We start from the raw sequence: 24,077 nt of genomic DNA, 5'->3' as shown, positions 1-24,077 counted from the left end.
CTTGCCTTTAATGCTCCAGTGAGTTCTACATTAATTCATAGGGATGTTCCACAAAAAATGGCAAAAAGTGTGTGGGACCTAAGGGTAATGATTGACAGTATGGTACTTGATGATTATAAGGATTTTCAGTTTATTTTGATTAACAACAAATAACTAAGAGTTAACCTGTGATATTAGCATTCAAGAGGAAGCCAGCAGTTGTTGATCCAGCCTTTCCCAGCTGGAGCTGAATGGTAAGGGGCCTGGTTTAGCACACTTCCACAGCACAGAGAAGGAACTCTGATCCTCAGCAGGCCTACCCGATGATGCAAAACAGAAATGGACAGCAAGACTCTTGTTACAGAACCTCAAAGTGGCCCCAGAGACATTCATTATGCATTGAATGTCAAACTCGGCTTTAATTCTCTAACAGAACATTAAATACATCAAAGAAAATGCTGATGAGTGACATTCTGGCACTGGCTATCCTGGTGATGCATTTGAGCGAAGAGAATTAAGTAATTTGTGGAACACTCCCAAGCTGAGCTAGGTTAAATGCAGAAGACGACCTTGCAAAAATAAATATGTGGTCTGTTAAAACCGATATGTCAGACCAAACAATGGTTGAATTTATATATGATTTCAAGGGAAATAAGAGGCTACTTGGGAGGGCACGCTGCTTCCCAGCAGCTACATTGTGTTTAACACTCATTCTGCATTCACCGAGATAAATACAGATTTTTTTTAATTCTCAGTGTCAAAAGACAAAAATAAAATACTAGCTATAGGAGTCCACATACAAAGACTAAAAGCACAAATTGAATGCCTCCATCTCTGATTGTCACATGGCGCAGCAGAACAAAATGCAGGTGCTGAGTCTGGTCCCCTATCACTCCGAGCACTGCCTTGCAGGTGATAAGGCCTAAAGCCTCTAAAGCTTTTACGAGTTTCATTCCTATCAAGACTTTTAACTTTAGAAGACTTCTGAAAGAACCAAGTGCCCAAACGCTTCAGGCAATCTGGACTGCAGACTCCAGAGCTGATATTTAAATATCTTGGGTGAACAGAAGGCCTTAAACATTGCAAACCTACTAGATTTTATTTCAAAGGTTGCTAGAGGACAGGGTGGTCATCTATCATGTCATTTAGATACACTTACAAACTTAGAAAGTATTGAAATGAATAATCAAGGTGATTATAAATTTTGTACTACCCACAAAATGAATATACTTTATGTTTTTTCAAATACAAAATAAATGCATATTTCATCATAGAACAACATGGATTGTTGGTGGCAGTAAGAGCTGGGTTTATGCATTATTCATTGATGAAAAAAAAATGCAGTAATTCTAAGGTTGCATGACAGTATTAAGGCCTGTAGCAGAAATGCAAGTCATGGCTTGAAGCAGTGATTGAGCACCTGGTGGGAAGGCAGGGCCAACCGAGGGGAGCTCAGCTGCATGCAATGCAACTGAGTGACTGGAAGGGGTGGAGCCAGGATCCACCCTTTCCCAGACCTTATTTAACGGTTGGTAGGGAAGAAGGTGAGAGTATCTTGTTGGAGGTCCCTGCCTACCTGAGGTCTTCCAAAGGTAAGCAGAGTCTTTCCTTTGTTTCTGTGTCCACAGCTACTGCATTCCAGCATATCCTCACTTCCTTCAATCTAGGACTTCGCTACTCTGCTGTGATTGCTGTGCTTTCGATTGCATTATGGTGTTACAAGGTCCTTTCCCAACACTAAGCCTGAGGTGAAGTGAAGGTGCCTAAGGTCAAAACTGCTCTGTCACCTGCTTTTGCTGGCACTGAGATGCAGGAACTACTTGTATGCAGTCCAAGTTCTTCCAGAGTTACATAGTGAGGTCACCAGAAAGAGCATAGCACAGCTATGACTGAGATGAGCAGCATTTCTCTAAGCTTCTCTGTCCGTCCCCAACACAGGAAAGAGCGGCATAAGCATTTGGAGAGATCTGAGCATTCCCAGCTTCAGCTTTCAAGCTGGAGATAGGGTATGACCAGCAACAAACAGCAACGTGCAGACCTGCCAACCTACAATTTTCTGGTATTCAGACTGTCAGCAAGAAAAATGGGAGCAGAGTGTGGGCTGCAGATTTATTTGTAAGCAAGTGAAATGACAGAATTAAAAGGCAGCAGCTGCTTTGGTGTAAGGAGATTTATCACTGAAGACAGAGTGCATCTCTTTCTGTGAGCTCTGAGGAGACAGCCCCCAAGTAATACTGGGTGTACTGGCGCATCACGGACAGAGACAACAGCTCTTATGTGGACTTTTGTGCTAATTCCATATTTCTGACATCACGTAAGCATGGCTTTTGCCAAGTCCCAAACCTCTCAAGACAGATAAAAGATACCTGTAGGAATCCAAAGCTCTGCACCAAGGCTTCTTCATCATGTCAGTGAGCATACGGGCTCTTTCTCTGGCAGTAGTAAATGCATGGTTTCACTTCATAAAGAGGTATGTCAAAACACTGCAGAAAGATCTGTGTTGTGACCTATGCTATTCAATCTATAGATATCAATCATCTAAAATGGAGCAATTAGAAAGGGTGCTAAAATTTGCTGATTATACAAAAAAATACTGACACGAGTTGCACAATTTTACAACAATTAATTGAGGCAATAAAAAGACAACTGAAATCTGATGCAGATCAACAGACAAGAATAATAGCTATGAGGAATGTGAAGTGTTGGTTCTGAATAAGCTGTCCTCAATCAGAAAGACGACCTTGGTATTGCTATGAATGGTTCTCTGCCAGCATCAGCTACACTCAGAAGTTCTCAAGAAGTCAAACAGGATGTTAGGAATTAAGAAGAAAGGAACAGAGGAACATGAACTACAAGTGATAAACTGTTACACTCACTTCATAAAGTACTCTGAATGCATTTCCCAGTTGTGATGCCTGCAAGTCTATGATATATGGTATTCATTTTAACAACTTATGCAGCTAGGAGTCACGTTTAAACAGGATCTGACCAATCTACTGCCAGTGTCATTGTCTGCTACGTACCCCTTTGAACACAGAAATAAAGAACAAAGCAGAAATTGTTCATCTTGCTTTGCTCATACGTAGTGCAATCAGGTGAACACAAAAACTTATCTCTGTTTGAGCACTTATTTTGCTTTCCCACAGGGCACGTAGGTGCCACTGCAGTAGATGAGAGATGTATGGGAAATGAAAAACTCTGGAACACAGTTCCATTAGTCATGCTTTAATCTTAATTTATATGGGAAAATGCACTAATACAAGCAGTCCATCATCAGAATATTCAGGGGAATTGTGGGGGAGGAAATGGAAAAGAGGAGATGCTGATTTGGCACGCAAACCTTCGCAGGGGGCGCACCAAACTCTGAAGTAAATCTAAAATAAGCATGTTAACTTTACAGTAGGTAGGAAAGCATTAGAAACAGAAGCAAGTTCTTAATTTTAAATACTGTGGATCTGGCATTTTAACGCTATAATTTTCCAACTTGAATGTACAGCGCACTTCAAGGACCAAAAGTTTTGAAACTGAGTGGAACTTTCATTTCTTAGAAATACAGACCATCAAAGTATGCAAAGAAACACCTTAAAACGGCATTGAGAGTTGATATTTATGAATGAGTTTCTGTAACTAACGCATTAACTTGTCATTAAATGTGAGCTTTTTGTTTTCAGATCAGACTTCCCCTAATATTGGAAATTAAGTTGGAAATTGGAAATTAATATCACTAACAAAATAGGAATTATTTTTGACCAGTCATGATTTGTGGGTTGCTCTGAAAGTAACGCCTCCTATTTATTTCTGTGGGAGGTACAACAGCTACAAAGAGAACAGTAACACTATTTGAGAGAGCAAATTCTCAGCTAGAAGACACTATTTCTCAGCATAGTCACCACCATGAAGTATGCTCTGATGCCAGCAATGAACTAGAGCATGCATGCTGTGCTCAGAAAACTGCAGTGCTGGAGGTGACCTACTGTTGCTGGAGCCACTGCTGAAATGCACCACCCACTGCCTCACTATGCTGACATACACTGATTGGTCTCCATAAGCATTCAGCAAACACTGATGAATGTCAGTGGGTGCTCCTCTGCTGCCATCTGTCATACAACAACAAAATGTAATGGAATACTGGCAGGAAGGTTCAATCTCTACTGCTGTACCACCTACATCTGCTTCTAACATCATGGGCCAAAATAATAAAATAGGAGGTATTACTTTCAGAGAAAGCCTTGTATTTCAGCAAGTGAGCTGCAGATAGAGACAAACTGTATTTTTCAATCTTTCACACTACCAAGTTTCCAAACAGACTTGTGACTACTGAAAACAGACTCCAAAAAAGGGCGTTTATTGCCACTGAAACGTTGGTTAATGCACAGATCTGTTAAAATGATTTTAACTTATCACCTTTAATGAAAGAAACAATTATTACGGAGTTATTTTTGAATTGGTGTGATAAGGAAGCAGTAAATGTTCTTTGCAATAAAACTCCAAACCTCATTTGAAGAACGAAATTGTATCATATGAAAACGTTAAAGCAATCCAACATCATAAAGCCAGCATTACAATGGTACCGTGGTTAAATGCTATGATTGTAACTTCAGTGAGATATACTTCAGGGATTTCACAATTTCAAGATCATGTGCCAAAGTGACAGTACTTAAAACGATGCTGTGAAAACTGAAGACTCAAAGATATGCAGACTGATCAAAACTCTGGAAACATGAGAGAGAGACTGCAAGATAGGAACTGTTTACTTTTGAAATGAAAAATAATAAGAATGATACAAGTAATACAACTTAGAGTGCCACATGGTATTTCTCCTCACTGTGCAGTTTTGGACTACAGCACAGGATAGTCCCGTAACTGTATAAATACCATCAAGTTTTAGTGTACTGTAACTGCTAATACAAGCAACATTTCTGAATGATACATAAAGCAAAATCTTAAACATAGATTAATTTCTCTAAAAATTAAATATTAAAAATATGATTTAAAAAAAAAGAGGTATAAAAATACCCCTGTCAAGAAGAGCAGGCTAGTACCTCAAATACTTAAATAATGAAAGTAATGAAAGCTTGTCATGATCTAACACCACTTCAGTTCTGCAACATGAAAACACGTCCATAGGACTGTCACTGTTTGCACTGACACTACTTAAATCTCTTACTCAATTACCACTAGTAAAGCATGCAAATAGACAAAGCAATCTGTATGAGGCTTATGTCAACACAAAGCTTTTGCTACTTAAGAGTATGATTTTCATCTCTTCTTCCTAATAATTAAGGCAAATACCAGCGAAACTTTCAAAGCATTCTACATCTTAAGCCTCACCTGGAGCAACAACTTTTATAGCAGTTCTCTCAAGCAGACTGCAAGATGTATACATAGGAAAAAAAAATAAACTCTAATTTATGCCTTCTCTGGAGAACTGACCTTTCAGATTTCAGTGCAATTTGTCTTCTCAACACAGAGGCGTAAATAAAACCCAGCATTCTTTAGCCACTTGTCATTTCATGCTAGTGAAAACAGTAATAAAGTAGCCAACTATGTAAGCATAAAAAAAGGAAGTATCAAAGTAGTGTATCAGGATTTACAAATACAATCCAAGTAAAACCCAGACATTACAGAATCTAGGGCACCTCGTGCTTCTTTTCTGCTTTTGTGGGCACATCTTTAAGCCATTTAATAGCGGTTTAAGAACTATGAAGCACAAAATCTGTCTCCTCATAATGAAGTACAATATTTATAGATTTAAACAGCAATCTATTCCAGAATCTTCGCATTGACGATCTTCATTTTGTGAAAGTAATAGAGACTTGTCTTCATTTGCTTCTTTCACACCCACAGCTCTGCAAACACCATATTGCTTTCACTTGCATTAACAACCCTCTGTGTTGCCATTCCGCCCTTCTGTGTAGTAACAAAAGTAACAACACAAACTTTTCTGTGTTATTTCTGCACTAGAGGTCATGAAAAACCCTCCCCCCCCACCCAGTATATCTTTCAAATTGCATTTCTTCAAGCTGCGTTTTCAGCAGCTATCCCTGATAAGTGAGACAACACCCCTAAGCTATGAATTTTGCTTAAGGTTATGAAAATGTCACATTTCTTCTGGCTTCAGAGAACATTCCCTTTGCAGAACTCTATGATAACTGCAGCTAGATTCCAGATCAGGTACAATAAGGAAGCATTTGCTGACCATCTATTGGGGGAACCTTGGAGAAGGGCTTGCTCAGGGAAAGCATACACTACCAATGAATTTGCAGCATCTATGCTAGTTGCAAGGAACCGCCCATTCCTGGAGAACAAGGCAGGATCGGACTCCAAGAAACCTATCAGGGAGGCAAAGAGAACTGCAGCACTGTAATCAGGTGAGACTCAGCAAAGGTAAGAGCACAAGGACAGTGAACTTCAAATCCAGCAACCTGCACATACAGTGACAGAAGAGAGAGGTGCTTTTTTTGTCACTTTCACTGATTGTTGATGTTCTTATGTTTTTTTTTTCCTCCACTCAACACCTGCAGAGATTTCCCTAGAAAAGTACCAACTGCAGAAACACAACTTTTCTGTGAAATCCCTGACCGAATCTCACCACAAGCATTAATTATGCTAATTAGAACTGCTGCCAGTGGAGAATAAACATCACCTGCAACTTATCTCAAAGCATCGGGTGAGCTCCTCATTCAGTTTCATAGTAATGGGTAATTTTGCATGAATTTTCCCATCTACACTCCCTTGAGCCATTCACTTCAGTATTCCTCAGAACACACGCACCAGATAAAAGATTTGGTCGTGGCTCTCTGGAGAAAGTCTGAGCACTTAACTGCACAGCAGATGGAATCATGCTTACTACCAAGTGTAATTTTCCATGCTTTACTACCTTAACTTAGATTATGTGTATTCAGAGTGATTTCAAAACAAGAAAGACTTGCTGACATCAACTGAGGCCTATATATTGGTTCTGTTCATCTTGCAGGTAGGTCCAAAGTTGGTGTTCACCCCAACTCTTTTCTTCATAGAATATCTTTTGCTTATAATTTACTAATAACTTCAATTAAATTGGTGCCAAGATACCAGCGGTAATTTTCCAGCAAACAGCAGCCGAAGTGAAATATTTGCTGGGACAGCAGTGATGGTTACAGGTATGGTTCTTTGCTTGTGGCAGTACTTACCCACCAAGTGAGGAGTTCTTTGTGTGGACAGTAAAGCATTACACTGGGAGTAGCTGTGACAGCTATGCCTACTAATATTCTTAGTGCCAACTCCAAACGTTTGCAGACTGGTACAAATATTTATGAGGTGTTCATGCAAATATTTGCAAAATTGCTCTGAGGTCACCGTTTATTTCAGGTATGGAAAATTCCCTTCAGAATCCTGTACCAAAGAAGAAGGTAAATAAAGACGCTGCAGAGGAAGGAATAACTCTATACTTGGAGACATCACGTGACATGAAACCTATATTTCTGTGCAAGAATTTTATGTTCCATTTCTTAAATGTGTGTGTTTCACATTACCTAAGTGTTTTAATAATAATAAGTGTTATTTAATAATAATAAGTGCTTTTCACGCTTAGAGCCATAGAGTCACTTTCCATCTTTAAATCCATACTTACATGTGCACACATGGACACACACATCACAGCAATTTCCCTGAGAAGCAGTCTGAATTTTCAGCTGAACAGACACTCCAGAAATGGCGTCACTAAAATAGCAGAATTGGGCTAACCACAAGTGCATGTGGTATCAGAAATTAAAATTGACTTTGTTTGGAAATCTGGCAAGAAACTTCCAAGAGCTGACAGAATTGCATGTTATTATCAGTCATGTGCTCTGAATTCAAGGAATCTTGGGGGATTTACCCTATGTAAGATAGATTAAATTCTTTTTGAGTTCATTACAAACCTACGGTGTTTTTAAACTTTAAAGCTGCATCTGTGTTTTGCTTTGTACATCCTCTTTATTCTTATATATCTGCTAGCTCTCTATGTGCCCCTAAAGTTCCAAAATACCATTGCATAACCTTCAATAACCATTTTGGGTGAGAAAAATAGCAGGTAAGCAATCAGATAAAAATGTAGTATCAACAAAGTAATATAAAAAGTTACATAAACCCTGTGTTTTTGAACTACGTTTTGCTTCACGATTATTTTGTTTGATACAGAACTATAAAAAACACCACACCATCCCCCAAACCTCTCTGTTTTTCTGCATCAGCTTTTCTGTGATCCTGCTGTGACTCCATGGACAGAAGTATCATCCTCAGCTAAATGACATGGAAAACTAAAAAGATATCCCCAAACACTGCTTTTCAAAAAGACTGCTTTATCAACTGAAATAAACTATAAATATTCTCTAACCTATTAGAATTTATTTGGAATGATGTCTCCACTCTTACATTTGGCATACAATCCACTTGCTCTTTCCATCTCCAAACAACAATGTTAGTTAGAATTAATAAGTATTGGTTATGATCCAGCCTATTAACGTAGTGAGATCGATCCATGGGGTGTTTTATAGCTTGTTAAAATTTTATTAGCTAACGCAGATCATCAGTAAAAACTGTTTAACTGGCTAATTGCTACAGCTGTTTCTGTCAGCGATGCCTGTGATTCTTTCCATGTGTACAATAATGTCTACTCCTGAGAAGCCTGACGTTCCTCTTAATGCAGTTTGATATTATGTGAACACACAGAAGTTTCTCCTCTCTTAACACCTCTTATGAAAAACACCAGATGAGGTTAAAGCTTCACACAGAACAGCCTTTTTTTAAAAACTTAGAAAATTAAAAAGATTCAGAGTCTTTCACTGTCTTGGTTTGATAAGCAGTGACCTTGGTTTGATAAGCAGCACTGTGCTGGGCTGAGTAGGGATTACTACAGCGTCTCATAGCCTTTGTTCAAGCTGTATAGCAGCTGCTTCACAATCTCAACCCAGCTAAGCAAGTATTTGCACTAGAAAACATTTAGCAAGCAGTATTTGGCCAGCTGGAGTTAGAAGAATGATGATATTTCACAATTATAATTAGCAGCACGTAGTTTTATTTGAATTCTATTTCAAGAGATAAAATTAGATTTAATGTGCAGAAACTTTTCATTTTCTCCATAAACAACTTGCTCTATCAGCTTGTAATATGAAGATTGTGTTTAAAAACATCAAGACTATATTTTTGCTCACTGAAACATCTCATAACTGCTACGTAAGAACAGCAGAATTCCATGCTGTGCTGCAGATGTCTGTGTAAGGTTTATCATTCTTTCTTTTAAAATGTCTTCTATACTATTTTAACAGATTATCTACGGTACATTTGAAAACAATTTACCCCTTATTCAATACTGCTAGGCACTCCTGACACTGAAATTCTGAAACCCTTCCTGTACATGGAATATTACTTTTTACTTTGCCTTCTACTATTGCCTTGATACAACAAATACTCCGCACTGAAATCCAGCAAAACTTTCTTTGCTTGTTGAACAACAACAGCAGTAGTTATGCAACAGAGAGCATCATCCCAGCAGATTGTTAAATCTGCTTGCTAATTATACCTTAAGTGTTGATCAATGCTGGAGCTGAATTAATGCATTACAAATACATGACATGTGTCGTAAGCTACAAATAAGTGTACACTCTTCTGAATAATGAAGTGAAAATTAAATTTAACCACAGCTGAACTGGGTAATTATATATTAAAATAATAGCTTATGCTACTAAAGCCTGAGTGCTTGTATGAGCTTATCAAGTCATAAAAAACTAGGGTAACTGCAATTTATATTACTCTTTTGGAGTCTTGCACATATTATTGTAGCTCAACTCTCCTAATGTGTAAATATCTGATTTTTAACTGTGATCCAATATTTCCTACCCTTGAAAAGGTCATCTTTAAGTGTATTTATATAGCAGGCCAAGAAAAGAGAAGAAAAAGATGTAACAATTAGCATTACAACTATAATTCATAGATCAAAAAAATAAAAAATACTCAGTTCTTAATGCTCAGCTGCCTTTTCTACTCCAGACCCACTTCTACTCTCACTTGTTTTCTGGTTGTTTCCCTGAATTATGAAGATCCTTTCAAATGCTAATTATTCATAAAGTATTGAACTGGGAAGAGAATACTGCCTTCCCTTCTTACTTCATACGATTTTGAGAGAATCCACGTTTCTGAATCTCAGCTCGACACAAACAGAAACTCTTGAGGTTCCTATGAACTGCGATGGTGGCTGGATGTAATTCATACCATGCATGGTACCAACGGCACATAGTACTCTGACAGCTTTTGGGATATCCTGGCCAATCAACCTCATCTATTCTTTCCAAGCAAAATAACTGAGAAAAGATATTGCATGAGAAAATTTAAACCAGTAATCAAATATTAAGATAAAACATATCCTGATATGCGTAATAAAAAAAAAGACAACTTACAAATTTACAGTGTAAGTTTTTTTTTCTGAGACAGAGCCAAGAGGATGTGAATGTTGTGCACCACACTATGGATAATCTCAGAGCAAAGGCATGCAGCCACTGACAGCATTGGTTATACTGCAGTCTATCACCTGCCCTTTTTGGGGCAAAAACCCTGAATGCTTTGCGATTTCCAACATCTCCTACAGGGAATGGAAACCTCAAAACAAGGACCCTGACAGATGGCAGCTGGAGACAGAACAGCCAGCCTTATGGTATGTGTCAGAATCATGATTTTTTATCAAGCTTTGACTTTTAAGACAAAATTCTTAAGAGCAGAGAAGATTTTCTCCTTAAGTAGTAGTCAACAAGTTTCAGGAAAGAGCATACTGAATCTTTTCTAATACCATCTGTTAATACCAGATGAACATGCAAGTACTGTGTTTATGCTGGCAATCATTAGTATGTTTGTTCAGTTGTATCTTGATAAACACCACAAATTGGTTAGCAGACAGAAAATCAGTAGAGTAAGGAAGGAGTAGGTCCAGCTAGGCTGATTAGGAAAACCCATATTAGAGGCCACTTTTTGTACCATTGCGTATTTTAGAAGGCTACAGTTTAAGGCAAGAAATAGAAGACCAAACAGGATTGGAAACTGGAGAAAAAAATCCCAAGCTACTGTGTAGGAAAAATACAACAAAATGCATCAACATTTTCCTGTGACAATCTCCTCTAAAACAATATGCAACTCTTTCATATCAAAGACAGTTGCTCATTTGCTCAAAAATCAGTTATAAGGTAACATAGAGCATCCCTTCCTGATGACCAACTGGAACAACAGCATCTGTCTCAAATTTAATGAATGTAACACACTTGGCTAGTACAAAAAACTAACACTGCAGTGCAGTTCAATATGGGTATAGCAGAAGAAGAATCCAGGCTTTTTGGAATAATTTTTTAGCTATTAAATCTTGATATAAGGAAGTCACGTTTATTATTTTTGTTAGATAAGGAAGCATAGCTTAAATGAGTTTAAAGTTTATTACTGCTATGGCTCGCTGCAGAAATGAGAGCTGCTTTGCAAATACTCAGTCCTTTACAACTCCAGCTACCTCCATTTGTGAAAAATTAGGTATGATATTTGGGTGCCAAATATTAACTAATTATAAAAGATTGTAGTCTGAGAAAAATCACTGTCACCCCTGGCCATCAATATAAAATGGCTAATTTCATCACTGTATAAACCTCCAAATTACCCAGAACTTTATTACATGTCCTCAGGATAGAATGAACACAATTCATTTAATTATCCTGATTTAAAGGAAAGATGAACTTTCATGATCTGATTATAAAACCAACAGACATCATGAGAATCAACAAGTTTGAATCAGTATTTTCAGTCTGTGGCGCTGCAACATTTCATTAGAATGCAGAACCACATGCTTGCATCCTTTCACTTAGCCAAAAAGAAACAGTCAAGCTGGCATTTTTCAGTTCCTCATTCCAAGATGCTTAGTACAGTGGGTAAGAAATGGAATTACATTATACCGGTCATTATCCATGCCCAAAATGTTTTTATTTGTCATATCCCAGCATTACTGAAATCCCTTTCAGCCACAGAAAGCCTTGATGTCCTACACAGTTCTCTTCAGTACCATCACCATTAAATGATCACAGTGCAACTGTACGGCCATCAGCTTTGCAATGTAAATGTGTGCACTGGAACATCACAGTCTTCACATCTAAATAAACATTACGGGGATTGGAGTTTTTTGTTGCCTTTTTGTACTGAGGGAGGGATGGGGAACCCAACAACCTAACTTCATGCTTAGATGTCAAGTTCTTAGCTGGTACATGAATTCCACAAATTAAAGGAATTTGGGTTGGTTACAATTCCCTGCGCAAGCATATAATTAATAAAATGGGAATAAACCTTGCTATACAATTTGTGCCAGCACTTGCTCTAATTTCCCAGACAGCTACAGCCTCATTACCTCCAGATTTGTGCATCTCATTATGATGCTGACACTCACACTTGTGTGATTAGCACTGAAATTACTGATTCATCCTGATTTAGTGTGGCCTTCATTGCTGTTAATTAGGCAGCGAAATGTGGAAACTGTTACGGCATTTTAATTACATGAATGATGCAATGAGATTTGTATGCTTAAAAAAAAAAAAAGAACATTTTTTTTTTCCTTGAAACAGTTTCTGGTTCTGATGAAAACAGCTGATTGAGAGAAATTTAATACCTTGTTTTGCTGCTAGTTGAGAAGATGCATCCTGTCTGTATCTGCTACGTATAGTCTTGTTTGAGAAATGACAGATCAAAAATACCCTTTTGTTAAAGGGCATCGGCGTATGCATAAAGAAAATCATGAATAGAATAGAGACAGATTAGTCAGTTAATGTAAGTACAATTTTCCATAATATTTTGGCCAAAATTCTTCAAAAATCTGGAGGAACAGCCACCAGTAAGAACAACAAATGCACAGTAGCATAACCTCAAGAGAAGGCAGCATCAAAGCCTCAAGAGAAAAAGCAACGTTGTATTTGGTTGTTGTATTTGCATTGCAGTAATTTTGTACATGTCCTGCTGTGAGCATGAGCCACATGTTCTTGTGCGTTGACACTGTAGTTGCCCCGTGACACCTTGCTGGAGGAAGGCTGGCAGGAGAAGGCTGCCCTTATGACAAAGGACTGAACTAATGAGTTGTCCCCCAGCAGCAGCATACTTCAGGCGCCTGGCTCGCATGTAGGTACTTACGTGTAAACGTACAAATGTGTGGGTATGAATACTGAACTGCACCATGCCTCTTACACTGGTATTTCCTTATGTACTTTAATTGTGGCAGGCATCCTCTTTACAAGCACTGATAAGAACACAGAGCCTGACAAGCCCGCAGACAGCTGCTGACAATGCAAGTGTGGTATTTGCAGAAAAGCACTGTACTTCTGACACACTTCTTGTTACAGACTCAGATTTGCAGAACATTATTCTCACTGTGCCCATTTAATCACATTTGATAGGCTGCTACCCATTTGAATCATTCTTCAGCAGCATATCCTACATAAATGTTATTTTATTTGACCATAAATAACATTTTCATTTTGGCAATAATAACTAAGATCTCTTAAGCCTATCCACTCCTGTCATCCTCTACTGGATAGAATTCTGTGGGTTTTTTCTATTACAAGATCGAAAAAGCCCCACAGTATTATGCTTATCTGCAAAAAAGAATACTGAACTGGTGCCATAGATTTTCAGCAGAGAAGAGATTTCAAATAGATTTTAAAAGGGAAAACGTCAAGAAATTTGAAAGGGAAAGTTCTCAAAGAAATGTTCAAGCTAATAAATTTTATACATTAATATCTATAAAGCAGAAGCATTCATCCTAGTTCATAATGTTTAGATATAAATGGCATACTGCTGCTCTAACAACTTTTCTGATCTCTATGCATTTACAACCTTAATTTATGGAACTTTACATTTTTTGGATCAGTATTGTTTTAATATTCTCAAAACTCTTTCAAAACCTTATTCTGTATATATCTAGTAAAACCACATTCAAAACAGTGTGGTGAAAATACTGAAATAGTTGCATTATTACAGAATCATAGACTTGTAAGTGCTGGAAGGGACCTCGGGAGACCACCTAGTCCAAGGCCCTGCAGGTTCCCTACAACAGGTTGCACAGGAGAGCAACCAGGCAGGTTCTGAATATCTCCATAGAAGTAGACTGCACAACCTCTCTGGGCAGCCTGTTCCAGTGCAATTTCCTATGTTCCAGTTTGTGCCCATTGTCCCTTGTCCTGTCACTAGGTACCACTGAAAAGAGCCAGGCCCTGCTCTTTTGATATCTGAATCCCATTTGATTCCCACCCTTTAGGTATTTATAAACATGGATAAAATCCCCTCTCAGTCTTCTCTTCTCCAGGCTGAACAGTCCCAGGTCTCTCATAAGGGAGATGCTCCAGGCCCCAGACATCTTTGTCACCCTCCACTGGACTCTCTCCAGTAGTTTCCTGTCTTTCTTGAACTGAGGAGATCTGAACCAGACACAGTACCCCAGATGTGGCCTTCCCAGGGCACAGTAGAGGGGGAGGATCACCTCCCTTGACCTGCTGGCCATGCTGTATTTAATTCACTCCATGACACCATTGGTCTTCTTGGCCACAATGACAGTGCTGGCTCATGGCCAACCCGCTGGCCACCAGGACACCTAGGTCCTTCTCTGCAGTACTTCCTTGTTTATAAGAACAAGGATCAGCAGTATACCTCTCCTCATTAGCTCCACTTGCATCAGAAATTTATCTTCAACTGTGTGTGCCTGGCACTGTTGTTTTTCCAGCAAATACCAGGGTGATTAAGACCCCTACCAGAACCAGTACCTGTGATTGTGATGGTACTTTCAGCTGCCCAATCAGGAGGCCCACAGTAAGCACCCACAACCCACATTAGCCCGCCCCTCATCTCACCCATAAGCTCTCTTGAGCTTGATACATTTTCATTGGTCTCTCACATAAAGAGCAACTCCATTGCCTCATCGTGCTGGCCTGTCTTTCCTAAAAAGTACATAGCTATCCATGACAGCACTCCAGTCATGTGAGCTGTTGCATCATGCCTCCATGATTGCAAGGAGATTGTGATACTGTGACCACATACAGATCTCTAGTTCTTCTGTTTATTCCTCATGCTGCACACATTAGCATACAGGCACTTCAGAGAAGAAAAGGAAGCAGAGCTATTATAGATCTACTAACTTCTAACCCATAAACTTCTAGCATGCCTTTAACCAGGTATTTGGTTTAGAAAGCACGGAAAACTGTATCAGAGAGAATTCATCCATGATTTCTTTAATGTACATATGACTGACATTTTTCCAGCAAAGAATTCAGTTGTTTTCCCTGAATGTTAATTAGGTTACTATTTAGATTACTGATTTCTTAAATATTTGATTTAAAATTCTCATAAAAACTAATATTTTTCTCTTACTTTCAAACCAGAACAGTTCCTATTGTATTTCTGGAATCATAACTCATCACCTTTTCCTTCCATTGTCATGTGCCCATTCAGACATTCTGCTATAAAGCAGAAATACCACTGTATTCAGACTTAAATTCTGTTTTACCGGGGGCAAGATATGAATATCTGAAAAGATTATCTGATTCCCCTCCTTCTGGCTCCCCTGTACTTTTGATATCACAGTCACGTCCCTGGAAATAATTTTGGCTAGGGCACCACAAAGATGATATTATTGAATTGAGTATCTGCCTGAGGAAGTAAATATGGAAAGAAAAAAAAAACAACAAAAACCCCAAACCCAAGACTGATAGGTTTAATATACAGAAATAAGCATGAGTTAATCCAGCAATTTTTCACTCTAAAGCCAGCTCCCCCAGAAGCATTTTACAAGAATAAGTACCATCATTTTTCAAATCGTAGAGTTGCAAATATTAAGCAATCTGCCAGAGGCTACAAAAGTCAATAAGAGAATCACGAGCAGAGTCCAGTTCCTTGCTGAATTCATTAAATTGCTAATCAAAGTCTGTTAAGAAGTAGGGGCAAGCAACACATATTCCTAATATAAGCAATGAAATAATGTTGGTGAAATAAATACAAATAAATGCACACTGTGACACCACTGCAGCATTTCAAGCCTCTTGAAAAAGCAGAGAAAAATCTATGCAAATGGGGTCTTCTTACTCTTATTTTCTTCTCAAAGATACCGCATAGCTGCCTGTTCCAGTTAAGTGCTGAAGTTCAGCCTCTCTATGCATCATCTTCTGAACCTCAGAGAGTAGACAATATCAATCTATCTATTCTTACTAAACATCATCCTTTTCCCCATGACCTTTAAGCATTACTGTACTTAACAGACAACCTTTCTTTTTTTGACCATCCATTTACACACAAATAGCTAAAAATCTCCAGCTGGACACACATTTTTATTTTACAGCTGTCACAGAAGAGCAGAAGAGTTGGTATTGGCCCTGCTAGGCCAGTGGACTATCCCAGTTCAGTGCACGTATTTGCAGTAAAACTGACAAAATCTCCTATGAATAGGATGATCTTTTTAGTGCACACAGTTGAGTGCAGCCAAATGATAAAGTAATAAGAGATTAACAAACATGAAGTCAGACACGCTGGAAAGTCCAGCCAGTAGCAGAAATGCTGAGTCACAGCCTGAGCCAGTGATTGAGCACTTGATGGGAAGGCAGGGCAATCCCAGGGGAGCTCAGGTGTATGTGATGCACCTGAGTGACTGGAAGGGGTGGAGCCAGGATCCACCCTTTCCCAGACATCATTTAAGGGTTGGCAGGGGGAGGCAAGGAGTATCTTGCTGGAGATCCTTGCCTATCTGAAGTCTTCTGAAGGTAAGCAGCTTTTTTTATTATTATTATTTTTATGTCTATGGCTGTTGCATTTGAGCAAATTCTCATTTTGCGTAGCCTGAGATCTTGGTGCTCTGGTGTCACTGTTGTGCTTTCCATTGCGTTACGCACCCTGACCAGTTTTAAGAAACTAGCTCAGAATAATGAAGATCATTAAAATGAAAGCTCTATTCTAAGTAATGTATAAAGTATATTTTATGTGTAACTTTGTGTAGCTTTTCTCAACAGCCACTAAAGCAAACAGCAATGAAGCTATTTCTACTCCCTTAGCTCCACCCACATTCCTTTTTGCTCTGTAGAGAATTAATAGACTACTGTTTTTTTTTCTGGCCTAAAATCAAAAGGCTGATGTTTTAAATGAAGTTCTGGAAGATATTTCTCTCAATAGCTTTGTGAGCTAATAGCTTACACTTTCAACATCTAGCACAGACTGCTATACAAGCATATTTCCCGTAGAACAGCATCTGACCCACATGGTGGGTCATTTCACTGAGTATTTTTAAGTAGTAGAGGAAGGGGGCACTTGCATGAGTTCTAAAATAAGCACACTAAGATAGAACAGCTTTAAGAATTACTGCACTACCTGGCAAATCAACATAAAGATATGTTCAGCACACAAAACATCCCAGTCATACCTAGCAGGCACTTGTTATTACAGCATTCAACTTACCTCCTTTACAAGTTCTGTGTTCACACAGAATTTGCAATGTTTTAGGTACAAAACATAAGCTAAGTTCTCATCTCACAAACACATAATAAACAACTCAAGAATATATTCTACCAAGGAAATCAGTCATTCTATAAAGCCATTTTCTATTAAGCAAGTAGAATAAAAAACTAACACTCTTCCCCCAGAAGTGTGGACAGCAAAAACATTCCATTGCAGTACAGTAGAGTAGGCAATTAAGGAGTGTTTTTTTTTTCTTGTTTTCTAAAATCACTGTTTGCAACAGCCAGCTTAGGCTAGGTAAGTGTATCACACATGAAGCATTCCATCCTGAGCTTGTATTTCTTACGTTACCAGATGCAAGTTTTTCCTTTCCATGTTCTTTGCTTGTTGGAACTCCCCAGTTATCTCATTATCTTGTACAGAGGAAAATGGGTAAGAAATGTAAAGGAAGCTTTAATGACAGGAAAAACTCAAATTCGATGACAGAACTGTGTCCATCTCTTGCAGTAGCTCATGAGGCTGCAAGCACTAGAACGCTAACTTGAGCTGAGATTACGGGAAACTCTGTGGATGAAACAGAATTGCATCACAGCACTCAACACAAGTTTAAAAAAAAGGAAAGCACATGTACCAATCTGTACTCATACTGCACCTGAACACTGAAACAGGTCAAACCAAGTAATTACAAAGCAATCTCTTCTTATCAGTGGTTGTAAATAACAGTGCTTGCTTCTGACCATCCCCCAAACCCTTCAACATCATGGTTCAGTGCCATCAGTACGATGCTCTCATGAATGGTTAATAGAATAAACATCCCATCAGCCAGCATCCCTGTACTCAGCTTATATTTCCTTAGAGAGGAAGGATGCCTAAAATCCTATTTCCAAGTCTAGACGTGCATGTACTGCCACTTGTTTCCAACCCCAAGATGACTTCAAAATCTTTTAGTGTATCTACAGAATTTGCAAGTAAATAAATAAATGCATTTAAAGCCTGTAGTTTAAAAGGAAAATGTTCAGGAGCAGAAAAGATGGAAATGTTGATGAAACGTTAAGTTAAGCATCAGTGCATTGCTCAGGAGTTGCTAAGGCATCTAAGAGGGCACAAAGAATACTAACGGGCCACAGAAACTACGAGAATGTTGTACACAGATTCCTATCGGGTGGTAAGCATCACCTTCTGTAATTGTCTCCTGAGTCTTTTTATGAATGCATTAAGTTATAGAGGCTGACTTACAAAAAAAGCCTGTGTGACTGTTTACAGTACTTAGTAAGCATCTCAGATATGTCAGCAGTGAAAGTCATAATGTCAATACGCGCAAAGCTTAGGCATTTTCATGGCCACCTATGCTATTCGAGATGGTGATTCACGTGTAAAAATTTGCTGTCTTTTGTAAACTATAAATCACATGGTAAGGCAAGCTAACTATAATTTTACAGAAGTTAAAGTATTATGCCTTTATATGCATCAGTGGATCACAAGACAGAGATGTGAGTCAGTCACGCTTGTTGCAGTCCATCACAAGGATTATGCCCTTTCCATCTAGTACTGCCTGTTTGGCACTGCTCAAGGACCGTGTGTTTAACATCCCTTAAGAAATGTAACCAGGGAAAGGTGGGTCAACTACTTCCAAAACGGTCACATTGAAATAACACATAAAATGCATCATACTTTCTACTAATAGTCACTGCTAAAGCAAGTATACTTACTAGCCAGTGTAATTAGCTGCAAGTTTCCAGACATCAATTCACCACATATGGCCGAGTGACAGAGGGCAAACAGTCAGTCTGATCGCTAAAGTCTTTGTGAATTGCAAAGATTAGCAAAACCCAGTAAGAAAATGCCCTGAAGTATGTATTTGCAATTTCTCTGCTGTTAGGGGCTATTTAGTTATTCATATGCCACAGCTACAATGAGACAAAAATAGAAAGCTTACATAATCATCTATTACGAAGAATGAGTACTTAATGTAAAAATAATTGAAAATGAGCTTGTGAGCAGCCACTGGAAGGGTAGAGTTGCCTTAGCTCTAAAAATAAACAATAATGGATTTGTTGGTTAGTAGCTATAAAGGACATACAGCTAATATGCATTATTTCATGAACACTGCATGTGACTTGGTCACAGAAATAGCATAACTGCACTCCTATATCAACTTGGCTTAGTAACAGAGCTGTTGGGAAGCAGAACAGAGCTATTAGATGAGCAACAATTGCCAGGTCATGATTCAATCACCCATTAAGCATCAGTGATGGAAACAGAGGTCTTAGAGCCAAAGTTACAAGGCTTATTTTGCTAGAAGTTGGAATGCAAATATCTAAAGGACAATAAACAGGTAGGAACTAATTTTCTGCTTTCATCTAGGCAAGAACCTTGGAGAGGCCTGCCAAGTAATGACTTCTTGCAATCTGTACGCAAGTAGATCACCTAGTCCTTACTTTAAAAATGAGTTCCCCTACAGGTGAAAGAAAAGAGATTAAGAGGTGCTACTCAGTAAGACTGGAAAAGCAAATAGAAAAGCAGCTAATACATAAGTCCTGACTAATACTCTGAAGAAAGTGCTTACTGTTTAAGGTAAAATGTAAGGTATCCTTAATTTTTCTCTTTGGAAATCTTTTTTCTTAGCATAAAGGGTATTTAATGTTCAGTAGAAAACATGGATTCACTAGCACACGTTAGTCCCACAATAACTTAAAATGTTCTGTGCAACTTGCATAAATATTGCCTGTTACTACTGATATGCTTCCAGGGTTGCCTAATATCTATAATGGTATTAAAGAGTATACATTCAAGAAGAACATTAGTCCGACAATGGTTCAAATGAAAAAGAGTATAACAGTTTTAGAGCATCTACTGTCACAAACCTTTCAAAATAGATAAGGAATCATAATGCGCACTCACACATGTATAAAGCAGACGTGGCTCTCAAGGAAATAAATAACTGCAGATACAGTCTATGAGAAGCAACCTATACTTTCAGCAAATTACGCTGCTCATTGTTTCACTATCACATTAAGGAACCTTTATAGCTGCACCAAAGTGCCACTTAAAGGATAATTTTCCAGAAGGAGAAAGAAAATGACGTGGCCTTGTGATATTCAGGAGTCACAGCAAAACTAATCAGCATGTGTTGCCATCAGTACTATATCCGAGAGTTCAAGCTATCCTGAGGTGAAAGAATATAAAATTAAAGCTGAACTGTGACTCAGTAGATAGGTCAGGAAAGATCTCCTTTCATTTTCAGCTCATCTCTTTGCATAATATACCATGCGTAATAGAGGCCTTACCCACTGAAGTTGAACTGGAAAAACACTTGGTGTAGAGTGAATTAAGGAAGTAAGACATTTGCTGCATCTTTTTAAGTGTACTACTAGTATATGCACTTCATGGGAATACTCACTGCGATTTAAAAACTAAGTTATATATTATCACTGGTGCATTGGTTTCTTTTATATAGAAAAAAGGAGGGGACGGTGGAGGAGCAAAACTCAAAAACCCAGCAGAGAAGCCCACAGACTTCCACAGTATCTCCTCTTTATTGAAACCAGTTTGTGGAGCAAGTGTTCCCAGTTAAAGAAAAATACTTAAGGCCCTTAAAACTGTATTAAGGGGGCTTGTAAAAACTGTGTTATTAGGGGGCTTTATAATACATCATTCTGAAATGCAGCACATTTCTGCAAATGGATACATTCAGAATAATTTATGTAATTAAGTCAACACTTGAAACAACCCACTATCAACAAGATACCAAGAGATATGCTGAGTGAAAAGCAGCTTTGCTATTCAGGAAGCTCCTGGTAAATGATGTTTCCTAGGAAGTTGAAGTACGAACCCAAGTCTCTATTTGTACGTAAAGTTAAACAATTACTATATTAATGTAATTAAAACTATATTAAGAACAAATATGATTTTTACATAAATATTACCATTTTTAAGCAATATGATAAACTGCCTCTGGCATTTAGTGCCAGGAGTAGCAAAAATTTTTTGAATTAATTCATCCCAATGCTTCAGATTGTTTCACTTCAATATACAAAGGCGCAGCTTACAGATGTTTTCAGATCATGCAAGTTAGGAACTCCACATACAGAAATCATACCTGTAGCTGAGTATCACCAGCACAAAGAATCGTTGCTTTGCAGTTCAGCATTCAGGAAGGCGTTTCTAGGCTTTTTGCAAACAATACCAGTAAAGTTAGTCTTAAAAGCAAACGAAATAAACAAAACTGAAGAAGATTTCTCTGAGCTGTGCACAACAAACAAACGCGTCTCGGCATCCCAGGCAACTGAGATGTATCTTCAACCATTGCACTAGTTGAGATCAGTCCAAAGCTGTAAACTAAATCTCAGCCCTCTGTTTCTTTGGAAGAAAGTTAATCTAATATTCTTATGATAACCCTAATTGTGGCTCAAACTCCAATATTTTAATACTCTGCCTCTTCAGAATGAAAACTCAGCTTACATTTACAGTGAAACCCTAAACTTGACCTGACAACAGGTAACCGGAACGTATACACTTGTAACACCACTCCTGAGTTTGACTCTGGACTACATGGGCAGCATTTCCCTACTAACATTGTTTTCATACCAGCTGTGAAGCAGTGGGCCACCTCCACTGGTGCAGCCGTGTTCCAGGTGGCCATGTAAACTTTTCCTAGTGCAGCATACAGGCTGCTGGTGAAAATGCAGAGCTAATGGTGGTCACTATGTTGAAAAATGGTGTTTTGTAGCTGAAAATTTGCTCTGACAAATAGTGTTACTGTGCTATTTCTATCTGTTATAGTTTCCAGGAAAATAAATAGGAAGCATTACTTTCTGAGCAGTGTACGTATTTTTTTGATTCCTTCTGTTAATACAAGAGCTAACAAACCAATTAACTCTGCTCACATCAGTAGCAATCTCAGAATCAAAGCTGGAATAACGAAGTACATTTAGATCCAAAACTCATGAACTGGATAAGGAAATTAAATTTCCATTTAGTGATCTAAATTGATTATGCATAGCAGCAGATTTGGCAACACAACCAAGTTTGCAGGCTAAAGGATGTGTGTACTAATGAATGTGACATGGACATTAATACCTCAATCTAGCAAAATCCTATCAGGTCACTAATGATGTTTACATATGTTTCTTTTAAGGTATTTCCCTACTAATCACACTTTGTTCAACAAATACTACTTTGAAATAGTAGCCAAAGGACTTTAATTGTGGCTGATAATCATAGTTCTGCATAACAGAGAAGTGCAACTTCTTAGAAAAGGTTTTCCATTTCCAGCAACGGTGTTAAGTGATTCAAAAGCATCATTTCATGCTTCCTGTAGTATCCATAGAAAATTGAAATTTGTCTTTTATTTCACAGTAGCAGATGAATACAAACAAAAATGCATTGCTAATATAGGGTCGTTTGCTACTTGCTTTATGGATTTTTAACTGGTATTCTCATCAAGTTTGAGTGAAAGCTACTTAATACGATTGATACAGAATAAATTTCATCTTACTCAAATTATTTTGCAGCACTTATTTTCATTAGAGGAGAAATCTCCTCAGGTCATAGGCAATAGAGATATTTCATTTCCCTTCATACTCTGAACTCTACCTGGAATCAAAAGTAGTGTTTTAGTATCTGGATATATTTGAATCTTCTCAAACAGGATTTAATATTCTTCTGTAAATAGAAAAGTCTATCCATATTAATATACACTAGCACAGAACTCTTGCAAGTGTTATTAAATGATATGTAAAATATAATAAAGTAATCACTGTAAATGTATATAGAAACTGTAACATTGAAATAAGTAGCATTTCTGTCCAACAAGTGCTTGTATTTTCCACTATTATGGAAGACATTTCTAGTTAAAAATAGTCCTGGGTTAGTGAAATCTATGCTACTTCTAAAGGAGAAAAAGCAGCTAAGAAGTTACTCTGTCAATTAAATGGAACCAAGCCAAATGAGGAATATACTAATAACTTCTGGAATAAGAAAAGTTAATTCTTTTGCATTAACTGGCCTTCTGGGGTTTCTAATAGACTGAATCTAGTATACTATGGGATTTTAACACTGACATGTTTCTAATGAGAGGTTAATGAATCTAATCTCTCATACTACAGTGAAACACAAGATTGGGATTCAGGGAGCCAGCTCTGATAGTCTCTGGCTGTGTTCCAGTTGAGTTCACTTATTTATGAAGAAGTTTCCATCAGATGTTTCATTTCTTATTGAAATGTGAAGTGACTTGGGAGAGAACGGTCCCTGTGGTATAGAAGAGACTGTCAGCAGCCCAAGGAAAAGGCCAACTTAAAATTAAAATTCATTAACCTTAGCATCTGTCAAACAGACTTTTGAAAAGGAGAAAAAAACAAAATAGGTGGGGAATATAGTAGACAAACAGAACTGCCACTCTTTATCTGTTTCCCAGAAAGCTACGAAACCAAAAGCCTTCATTCTTTGAGAATTATCTATCTGCATTTGGTAAATAGAAATGATGAAATCTGGCTGAGGATTATACTTCAGTGACATGTCCATGATCTACTTGGTATTTGAAAAGAATGGAAATAGCCTTCAGTCTTCCTCTTCCCATTTATTTATTTACCAACCGAAACATCTACTTTTTTCCAAATAGTTTCCCTGAGGAACTTAAA

General features: G+C 38.1%; 1 protein-coding gene and 1 long non-coding RNA gene across 5 annotated transcripts in view; one reads left to right on the top strand and one right to left on the bottom strand.

Annotated features, from left to right (window-relative positions):
• Positions 1 to 24,077, bottom strand: part of CHID1 (chitinase domain containing 1) — a 103,850-nt gene that overhangs the window by 21,446 nt on the left and 58,327 nt on the right. The window lies entirely within an intron of this gene.
• Positions 1,528 to 3,033, top strand: LOC121110938. The gene is made up of 2 exons (XR_005860369.2): positions 1,528 to 1,571; positions 1,918 to 3,033. It is a non-coding gene; the product is annotated as an uncharacterized LOC121110938 (long non-coding RNA).

This window comes from Gallus gallus, chromosome 5 (genome assembly GCF_016699485.2).
Source record: "Gallus gallus isolate bGalGal1 chromosome 5, bGalGal1.mat.broiler.GRCg7b, whole genome shotgun sequence".
In the NCBI taxonomy this organism is placed as follows: domain Eukaryota; kingdom Metazoa; phylum Chordata; class Aves; order Galliformes; family Phasianidae; genus Gallus; species Gallus gallus.
Note: the sequence above shows the minus strand (reverse complement) of the source record. Positions and strands in the feature narration are given on the sequence as shown.